A 9,448-nucleotide genomic window follows, 5' to 3' on the forward strand; every position below is an offset into this window, starting at 1 on the left:
TTAGATATAGTTGTTTCGAAATATATATTTTGTGAACATTTCAAGAGTTTTCTAATGTTCTCATTTCTTTAAAACTCTTTTCAAGAATCCTAACAATGAATAGATAATTTCTGGATCTAAAAAGAGTCTTTAATAATTCAGTAAATACTAATAAAACACTTGATTACTTTTCTTCGCTAAAACACTTAATTCAAAATTATTTACGGATATTTAAAGTTATTTTTAAATATGAAATTTAAATGATAAAATAATTTTTTACTAATTTTTCTAAATATAAGAATACTATAATTTTGTTATATAATACAATAATTATATAATATATTTATTTATATACCTACTAATAACTTACGCAATAAGATAGTATAAAAATTATACAATAAAAAGCTTTATTTCAATACAGAAGATAATCTTCCAACTTGGTCCACTAATCTTCAAGGAACCTTATTTATGATTTTGCTGCATATCTTCATTTGGAGTACAACTTTCAACAGTTTATCATGGACTAATTGTAAGGCTCGAATAGAAATCTTCCTTAACAACTTTAAACTATAATTCCACAGAGGAGTCGGATGGTAGTAAAACTAAACTTCAGAACAACCTAATATTAGGGACGCACATTGAACTAATAGCATTGCACTCGCTGAAACGATCCTCGCCGTTCCTCTGGTAAACGACAAGCCTACGAGCGGCACGAATCATACGTCACGCACTTGAACCACCTTGGTCGGCCAAGGAAAGCCGAAGATAAATAAAACGACCGACCGTTCGCCTAATCTCGTCGCCACTATCCGCAACAGATGTTAAAATTCCAGCGATCTCGGGGCGCGTGCAACGCTGCGAACCTCTCACCCGCGAACTGCACACACCGTTCCAAACGCGATAGAATCTTCCATACTCGTACAGGTAGATAGAAAGATAGCGAAGTAATCACGTTTCTTGGCTTAAGCTATATTTGTTTAAATAGAAAGCAGGGAAAGTGATAGTTTGTTCAAAAACATGGTAACTCGAAATTCCTATAATTTTGAACTGTGTAAGTTTTCCAATAAATGTGATTGCATAAGATTATACTGCTTTTTTTACTCAAGTTTTTGAATTCTTTTTCAAAAGTGTTTTTCTGATTGATAGTGGTATTCACTTGTAAGCTTGATTTGTTTAAATACGAAGCAAGGCAAGTGATAGTTTGTTCAGAAACATGGCAACTCTAAATTCCTATAATTGTGAATTATATACGTTTTCTAACACAAGTGATTGCATACGAATTATATTCATTTTGTGATTCAATTTTTGAAACCTTTTTTTAAAGAATTTCTCTTACTGACACTGAAATTTCGCTCTAAGCTATGTTTGCTTAAACAGAGAACAAGGAAAATGATAGTTTGGCTAAAGACTTGGCAACTCTAAGTCCTTATAATTGTAAATTACATAAATTTGCCAATAGAAGTGATTGCACAAAGTTGTATACATTTTTTCACTTAAACTTTTGAAGACTTTTTCAAAAGAATTTTTCTGAGTGACATTAAAATTTGTTACTAAGAAATACTAATTTTGGATAACAAAACGTTAAAAATTTATAATCAACTTTTATTTTATAATATTAACACTAGAACTACTACACCTAAAACGACGGGTTTCAATGTTCTTATTTCGCAATTATTGATATCTTGATAGCGTTAAATATCCAACATGATTTTAAAACTAAATACTTTCATTCGAATACTATAATGAATATACGAAGAAATCGAAAAAAAATCTATTATTACAATTTTTTACAGAATCACATATTAATCCTATTACACTCTCGGTATTTCTAGTGTTAAAAGAGGCTCACGGCAAAAATTAGAGTTCAGTAAAAGAAACGCCGTTAATTTCCTCTAAATCGAAATCCAATACTACATTCTCCATTAATAAAGTTCAATCAACAAAGTAAACAAAGATTTCCGGCGAACACAGAATTCCTTTTCCTCCCAATAAATTAATAAAGTAGCGGTTTTAACGTGGTCGCCAAAGAAATCGCGAGGTAAGGGGTTAATAGCTCCCGAACGAGACAAGCTGAAGATAAAATAGGAATATCGAAGCCGTAGCTGACGAAATTAACACGAAAGAAATGAAACGTAACGTTCCAGTTGTTCTCAGGTCAAACCTGACCAATTCTACTTTTCGAAACTTTCTAAACTTCGATATTAACCCTCTGCGGTCGAATGTCCGCCTAATAACGACTTCAAACTGTCATATCTAAAATTGACAATTTAATTATTCAAATAATGGGAGATCGATGCACCATTTTCTTTCTTTTTCTAATATTTAAAATTTTGATATATCATTAAATTGTTTATGGAAACGGTTTCTAAAGATTTGACAAATTCTCGTCTGTAAAGGATTAAAGCACTCGATTGCTTCTTTATCTACGTAATTCCACTAATTTTCTCTACTTTTTGTTTTGTAAAATTACTTCAGTGAATGATTCGCTCGGTTAGCACTAGATTCACGGAACGAAGGAATTCGACTAATATCGAATTTTATAAACATTATTTGCAAAATGTTTGGATTGATTTTCATTGACGCACTTACGCAAAGATATACCCTAATTTTCTAATGTTAACACTTCGCATTCGATTTAATTTCAATGTTGTTAGGTGTAAACCTGTATGTATTCTTAGGGAAATAAATTAAAGTAATTTGCAGTGGTAGAATTCAACGTTTTATATTTATTTTATTTATTATAATTATAATAAGATTTAGTTTTAACAATCCTTTAAAGTGTGGTACCGTTTAAAGTACCACAAATAAAGTACAACAAATTTGTATTGCCATCTCCAGCATAATATATGAGTGCAAAAGATTAAACTTCTAATTTCTAACATCTAAATGAAGGAATACCAATTTTTCCAACAGCAATAGACAAAACTGTAAGTGTTGGTAAATCAAGTGTTAATGTTTAGTTCTCCAAAATTTGTTCTGAACAAGAAATCTAAAGGAAGCGTCTCGAGGGGAAGAAGAAAAGCGAATACGGGCGAAAAACGTCGGAGGACCACTTACCTTTCGAGTTACAAGGTCGTAGCCGTTGACAGCGTCGTCGCTGAGAAATTGTCTTCTTCACAGAGAAATCTCTTCCTCGAAACAAACTCGAATATGGGTTGATTCCTTGGGGAAACGCGGCAGGCACGTCAAATCGAGGACCTTCCCTCGAGACCTTATCGAGCCGCGATCCTGACGAAGCAACTTCCGGTGTTCCGTGGGCACACAGCGATATACCTCGAGGTCCTCTTCACTCGAGACTCGATAGACTACGATTTATATATTTTTTTCTCGTGCGTGAATGATAACCGAGCGGTTTCGTCCTGGGATAACAGGTGGTACGCCAGAGTTCCTCACCGTGCAGAGTACTAACGACGTGTGACGTCGACGGCTCGGTGCGAGAGGGCTTTTATAGCCGGCCGTGCCGACTCGCCTCGACGCCGCTCGACGCGGCTTACCGCCGTCGAACTGTTGCCTCCGCGGACCGATTCCTTTCTTTAACCCTCTCGTCCCAGTGTTTTTATCGAATCTGTGCTTATCAGGTTTATTTATTAATTTATAGAATTATTTACCTATTTGTACATTTATTTAATTATACATTTATTTATTTATATATTTATTTATACATTTATTTATTTATTTATTTATTTATTAGAGATTAAGGGAAATGAGAACTGTTTTACATTGCGGCGAGATATATTTAAAAGAAAAGTAACACTAACTTAATGTATTACTAACACTAGAACTACCGAGAATTTAATACGATTGATGTGTAATCCCCATAAAAATTGTATTCAAGTGAAACTATTTATTTTCCAGATCGTTTTGAATATTCAATATTTTTGAGACATCAATAATTGCGAAACAAAAAAATCAACACCAATCATTTTGACTGATACGGTAGTTCTAGTGTTAATATGATTAATATATAATTTGGTTTATTCAGCCTCAGCGACTGTGAATAGGAACTCGCTTTATAATACTCGGTATACATTTCTATCTCAATTATTCACACTTTTCCTTCACACTCATACTGCTTATTATACTTTATTCATTGCAACATTTAACTTCTAATAGTAATTTTAATAATAATTGTAATAGTAATATCTCTTCCTATCAATAGTGTATCTATAGTTTCTCTAATTTTACATCTATTTCTATTCATTATTTCTACTGCCACTCTTCATCTCCTTTTTTCTATTTTTTAACCTTTCAAGCCATTCTTCAATTTTCCTATATTTCCTACCACTCACTACATCCTCTAATCTTACCTTTCCCTCGATTTCTCTACAGTCTCTAATTAAGTGTTCCAAATTGCCAAAGCCTTCTCCACACAAGTCATATTTTCTTTTGTTATTTTCGTTCCAGTATTTATTCCAATTTAACATAATTAACATGTAATCTTTATAAACATTGTAACAATAGATTTTTCTTCGATTTCGTCATATATTGGTTATAGTATTCCAGTGAATATATTTATTTTTCAAATCAGTTCGGATTTTTAACACTCTTAACACTAGAACAAGCGAGAGTTTAATGTGATTAATATGTAGTCTTTATAAAAATTGTAACAATAGATTTTTCTTTGAGTTTTTCCTATGTTAATTATAATATTCGAGTGAAACTATTTATTTTTTAAGACACCAATAATTGCGAAATAAGAAAACTGAAAACCGTTATTTTGACGAGTACGGTTATTCTAGTGTTAAAAATAATTTAAAACGTTAATTATAACGCGACTTTAACGTGATTTGTTTTAATACGGATAAGTTTGTGAAGAGGCGGAGAAATTGCCCTCTGTAATTGAATAACGACACGAAATTGCTATTTGGTTTGAGCAAAATTATAATCTTCGATGTTCAATATCAAATTTTGCATAATGTAATGATACATGAGATAATGAAATGAAATATTATGAAAATATTATTATTTTTATAAGGAAAGAATGAATAGAAGCAACGAAGGAAATTTTTAATGTCAAGGGTTAATTGTAAGTAGGTGTTTGGTTTGAAGATAAAAGATTGATAATAGTAAGATAATCTTTTGTTTTGAACCATATACAGTAAATGATATTGATTTTTTACAATTGATTCGAAAATTTTTATTACAGTTTTTCTCACTGCACAAGTCAACTTCTTGTATTCTGAAACACGGTTGAACAAAATGTGATATGATTATACGTTGCTAACCATGATTCGAATGAAGCTGTTGATTCGATCATTAATTAATTAAATCGTTTGATGAAGTAATTAATTCTGCAAAATAAAAGTGAGAATAATTTGATGATCTAAATCAACAACAATACGAAAAGGACTAATCAGATGTATGGTCTCATCACTAAAGTTTTAAAATATTCAAAAATTGAAGTTACTTATTGTACTTCTTTTTGTAACCGTTAATTGTTATGACAATTGAACGATAAATATAATATAGGAGTGAAAGTACATTATATATTGAGAACGTAAATTAGTAATTGAAGTAGTTATGGTAAATCTTGATTATAAATTACAGGAAGTAATATGCAACAGATCTAAGAGTTGCATTTTAATCGTTAGCCTTAATATGTAATCAAATTATGTTTTGACCAATTCTGCTCTGAAAACGTTTCGACATTTCCTGTCATCAACTCGGTAATTAATACTACAAGTGTCGAACTAACTAAAGTAACCCATTTATGATTCCTAGTGATCATCATGCACGTAATTATTGAAAGTGTCTTCCGAGAAAGTATAAAATATATTAACGTGCACCTGGATATATTTCAATGAAATTTCATAAAGTTCTTGATATATGCAATCTTGTTATTTTTATACAGTTTTTATCAAGAATTCATAGTCACTTTAGTTTAGAGATAGACACTTTCATCGTTGGAAAAAGGAAGTTGAAAATAATAGTTGAAATTGTTTATTTACTATGAATGCAAAGCAATAAATTTTGTTATTTACGTATTACGATAGATGAAAGAAAATTTACAGTTTATATTTGCGGCACAGCATTTAACAAATATGATTGAACATTCGATTACTGACAATAAATTTATTATATCGCAATAGCTGTTTCATTTTACCCAAAAGAATTAATATTTATTTATACACAATTTACATTTCAGTGAACACAATATCAAATATGTATTAACATCTGTAAACGATGGATTCCATAACTACATTTTTATTAACATATTGGGCAAGAAAAATATAATTTTAATTTTAATGGGTGTAATTTGTACACTCATCAGTTTAGCATTTTTTTATTAACCCTGTGAGTGCCAAGGGGCGATATATCGTTTCTTTATGCATCTGCTAAAAGTTCCTTTTTGATTTTATTAGTAATGAAGGATGTCTAATATGTTTTTAGTATTGAGTAAAAATTTTATGAACTTTAGCTCAGAATTGACCGAAATATAAATTTTTGTTCATAATCATGCATCATTGTTTAAAATTGTTTGGCATTTCTCGAATATGTACGCAAATTTCTCCTGGCATATAAAGGGTTAATATTCACTAATAACTTTCGATTCATAGATTTTCTGTATTGTTCCACCAGAAAATGAAATAGCTTTTTGTCAGTTATTTTTCTTTCCATATTACACTTGTAGTTTTCTCCGGCAACTTGACACAAACTCGAGCAGTTGTTTTTCATTATAAAATAACATTTCCCTCTATTCACAAACAATAAAACCCATCACCAAACCACAATATCCTGTTACATTGAATTCAGTATTGGTTATGTATATTGGTAAGACAAGAGATTTTGTCTTCTCTCAACAAACACTCTTTCATGGCTGTATTTAAATCGCCTTATATATTTATTTCTCGAAAAGACTTTTTGTTAGGATATTAAAAATTTTGAAACGTATTTATTGTAAATATTTATGATTTTATTCGTTTATATACAGTAATTTCTTGTTTGCAATATAATTTTTTAATTTTATACGTATATTTGGCGCAGAAAAATTTGTCTAACAATTGTATATAAAGTATCTTTCTATTTAAATATTTTTAATGGTTTCATTCTATCTTTCGTCTAAGTTGTAAGTAATTTAAACATTGCTGACGATGATTTATTTAAAAAATTAATAGTTACTTTGCATGCTATCTTTTATTTATTTAATTTTTATTGCCGCATCCTTTCTTTGATGAACGCTTTAATTATAAAACAGACAAACTACAATTAATTCTTGTGATTTTGTTAAATTTATTACACAATAAATAATAACAACAAAAAATTGGTACATGTTAGACTCTTAATGAAGATAAAAAGACTTAACAATCTTACTAAATATCCATACAGTATTATAAAGGTTACAATTAATAGAAGAATAACTGGTGTCATCTATATTAACACGTTTTAACAAATAATTCATCGTAATTAATAGAAAAACGTACCTAAAATTTGAAAGAAAAATGTGCTTATAAATAGAAAAGATTTCTATTAACAGGTTAATCATTTCAAATACATTTTAAAAAGTACATTTTCAATTTTTATTGAAAAATATTCCAAAATTCGAACAGCCACAATATTTTTCATCTAACTTCGATCTGAATTCCATTAAAACTAGAACTGTTATTGTATAACAAATTTTAGTTACAGTTTAAACATATGAAATACTACTATTAACAAAACATTAGTGTGTGTACGTGTAAATAAAAAAATATAATAATTTATGAAAAATCTATAGCTATTATAATCCATATTTTCACATTGTAAAATTACGAAGTTTCTTTCTTATCGTTTATCTTTTGAATTATTTTTGTCCCTCACTGTGCATCAATTTATTAATGTATGTCTACTCTGGAGTAAGTCACTCCGATCTTCCTTGGAAACATGTGCTGATAACTGACATTATAGCTGAAACCTCAAGAAATAGATGCATGTTGCCTTCATATAATTGTGTGCAATGAGAGAAACAAAAATGTTCATGCGAGAGCAAACGGCATTCCGAGTTGGTAAGAACGCACAATCCCAGCACACCTGCTATTACGAAAGCAAAGGCTTAACGCTTCAATTCTGAGCTAACGTATTTGAGAAAAAGCTGCGCAAAATTTAAAGAGACATTATTTCAAACAGCAGTGAAAATATTATTCCGCAGTTTTGATCAAATAATATTTTAAATAGGAAAGGAAATTTTGGAAAATGTAATAAATTTGTTTCAATAATCTGTAGCATAAAATAAATGATTAAGTTAATAAAAAATACTTAGACGTTTAATGATTATATCATTAAATTAATAATGTAATAAACACATGCTTATTTTAAATTAATTATAGTAAATAATATTTTAATAATTATTTATTCCCAAATATATTGAAGTATTTCTTAGTAGTAAGAGTAAGTTAAGGAAAGAAATGATATGACGATATAAGAGATCATAACACATAGCAAAGTAAACTTACATTTGGGTTTAACTACGATTTTTGTAGTAACAAAGTACGCTAAAAATGTTCTTTATTCAGGCTATTCCATCGTAGCCACAAAATCAATCCAATCAAGTTAAACACAAATATTATAGTAGTAAAGATATTTCAGTATTTTTCAAATGAAATAGTTATTATCAAATACTATTTTCAAAGTCACAGATACGATTTACAATAAAATAATTCATTTATTATTTATTGTATGAAATATTAAATATTATATATCAATATTAAATAATAGAAACTTATTAATTTTATTTAATTAGCATATAAAGTTATTACATGCTATTATTATTAAAGATAAATGCAAGATTTTCCATTATTAAAATATTAAAAATATTACTGTATAAGGAAGAAAATGTAAGTAGTTTTTTTTGTCCTATGCCTTATGCTCTCCATTGTTCCCATGAAAAAAATAGAAAGAAACTAATTTTATATCTGTATTATTTGAATTATTTTTATTCCAGATGAACAGTTACTTTTTAAATAATATTTTATAGTATGAACACAAATATTAACATACAAATATTAATGTATAAATATTAATATATTGGTATAGATACAAATATGAAACGTACAAAATCAATTAAGCACTGTTTTAAGTAAATGATCTGAGAACTTTTATTTTCTTCAATCATATTTTCGGGTTTTGGCAGTTTAAACTGGATGGTACTAATTCTAGGCTGCTGTCCACTGTCTCTGCACAATCATGCATATCCTTGAACCCATTATTCCGACCGAGTGTACATCAAAATGTCACAGCTAGTTGATGTGGAATGGTAATCCATATATATCCTATTATCAAATTTCCGAATGTCAAACATTTTTTTGCATAAACCATTAATCATCATATGCGAACTCTATTTATGAACAAAAGAGACTTCATTAACACGACTTACTGACATTTACTGTACAGTGTGTTCTACCGTTCTTACAAAACTTAATATTTGCTCATTTAGATCTTGGAAATTTCATTGTTCAAAGCACGACACTATTTTGCTGTTGCCAATTCATTATCT

The 9,448-nt window shown here is 29.3% G+C and overlaps 1 protein-coding gene across 1 annotated transcript in view; it reads right to left on the reverse strand.

The window, feature by feature from the left end:
- Dh44 (corticotropin-releasing diuretic hormone 44) overlaps positions 1 to 3,411 on the reverse strand; it is a 75,320-nt gene extending 71,909 nt beyond the window's left edge. The window contains exon 1 of the mRNA XM_031974719.1: positions 3,037 to 3,411. The gene's annotated coding sequence lies outside the window, so the exon portion shown is untranslated. The remainder of the gene's footprint in view (positions 1 to 3,036) is intronic.
- Between the last annotated feature and the right edge of the window lie 6,037 nt (positions 3,412 to 9,448).

Source organism: Nomia melanderi, chromosome 12, assembly GCF_051020985.1.
Source record: "Nomia melanderi isolate GNS246 chromosome 12, iyNomMela1, whole genome shotgun sequence".
Taxonomy (NCBI): Eukaryota; Metazoa; Arthropoda; class Insecta; order Hymenoptera; family Halictidae; genus Nomia; species Nomia melanderi.